This window comes from Microtus ochrogaster (assembly GCF_000317375.1).
Source record: "Microtus ochrogaster isolate Prairie Vole_2 chromosome 14 unlocalized genomic scaffold, MicOch1.0 chr14_random_1, whole genome shotgun sequence".
NCBI classification, from domain to species: domain Eukaryota; kingdom Metazoa; phylum Chordata; class Mammalia; order Rodentia; family Cricetidae; genus Microtus; species Microtus ochrogaster.
This window is the reverse complement of record NW_004949096.1, coordinates 22126743-22128195: the sequence shown is the minus strand read 5'-3', so window position 1 is coordinate 22128195 and position 1453 is coordinate 22126743.

Below are 1453 nucleotides of genomic sequence, written 5' to 3'. Positions count from 1 at the left end.
GAGAGAGAGAGAGAGAGAGAGAGAGAGAGAGAGAGAGAGAGAGAGAGAGAGAGAGAGAGAGAGAACACGCCTGATTGGAGAGGAGGGAGGAAGAGAGATGTGGAAGAGGACAGGGAGAGCACAGACAGGAAAACTGCTGAAAGCCACAGGGAAAGTACGGTACAGCCTCAGATATTTTTATTTTAAACTTACTTCTAGTTTATTTCCCCACCACTCCTCTTGGCTCCTGCCTAACTGGGTCGTGTTGGGGATATTTGGCATGGCGCTCTCGCTTTTGTTCGTTTTAATTCCGAGGCCCCCTTTTTCTGCCCGCGGATTCTTAGGTCCAGAAGTCTCCAGCTAACAGCCTAAAGCAGCAAGCTCAGTCGACTGTACCACCGCGGGGCTAAATTTGTTGTTGTTGTAGTTAAGTAGCACTTTTTTTTCCTAGAGCAGATGCAGAGCCCTTGTTGTCAATATCCATTTCGTTTTTCTCGTACAAGATGGGAGCTGCTTAACTCGGAGCGTAGTCCCGCGGCGAGCTGCAGACAGTGGACCACCTCGGAGAGTCTAGGGGTCCTGGGCGCAATCTGGAAGGAGGAAGTGGGACGAGAGTTAGCGGAGTAGGAGTTAGCAGGGAGCGAGTTGTTTGGTGTTTGTTGTTTACCGAGGTAGCCAAGCGGCGTGTGAGTGTGAGTATGTGTGTGTACACGCGTGCGAAAGCGCGCGACCGGTGTGCCCCTACAAAGTGAATCTTGGCTCTGGGAAGCACCGGAGGAGAGCGATTAAAGAGCAACTGGAACAGAAGATACTCGCGAGGAGTGGCTGGCGCTCGCTGCCCAGCTTTGTTGTGGTTGCCCTGGGCACAGCGGCAGCTCGGTTGTAACGAGGGCTAAAGGCCGAGTTAATTACACCGGGTGGATTTCGCTGGGCGGGGACGATGGGACTGGCTCCTATCGAACTTTTCCCAAAAGGAAAAGGAGGCAAGTGGGGTTAGAAAGGTAAATACCCGACAAGGTTTTTGGTAGAAACTTGTTCTGGCCGGGGTCCCGCTCAATCCCTGGCCAGAGTTCCTGCTGGCTTTACCTCTGCGCCGCCGCTTCCCGGAGGCTGCGTGTCAATCAGGCAGAGCCGAGAGCTGGGGGCGGAGCTTTGGTCACCCGGCGCGGCGAGCCGGGCTCACCCTGCCGCCACCCGGCAGCTGGCTGAGCGACCCGGCCAGGCACTGGGAGCGCGCCCTCTCCCCAACTTCTCACCCTCGTCTGGGGTTCCGGGCCCGAGGCCCAGGGACTGCTGCTGTTCAACCGCGGCCTCCCTTCCCAACTCTGAAACCATTCTGTACCGGAGAAAGCAGCGCCTCCTAATCGGCTGGCTTTGACTGGACTTTCTCGTGGGGGCGGGGGTGGATGGGAGTGGTTAGGAAGAGTAAAGTGGTGTGTGTGTGTGTGTGTGTGTGTGTGTGTGTGTGTGTGTG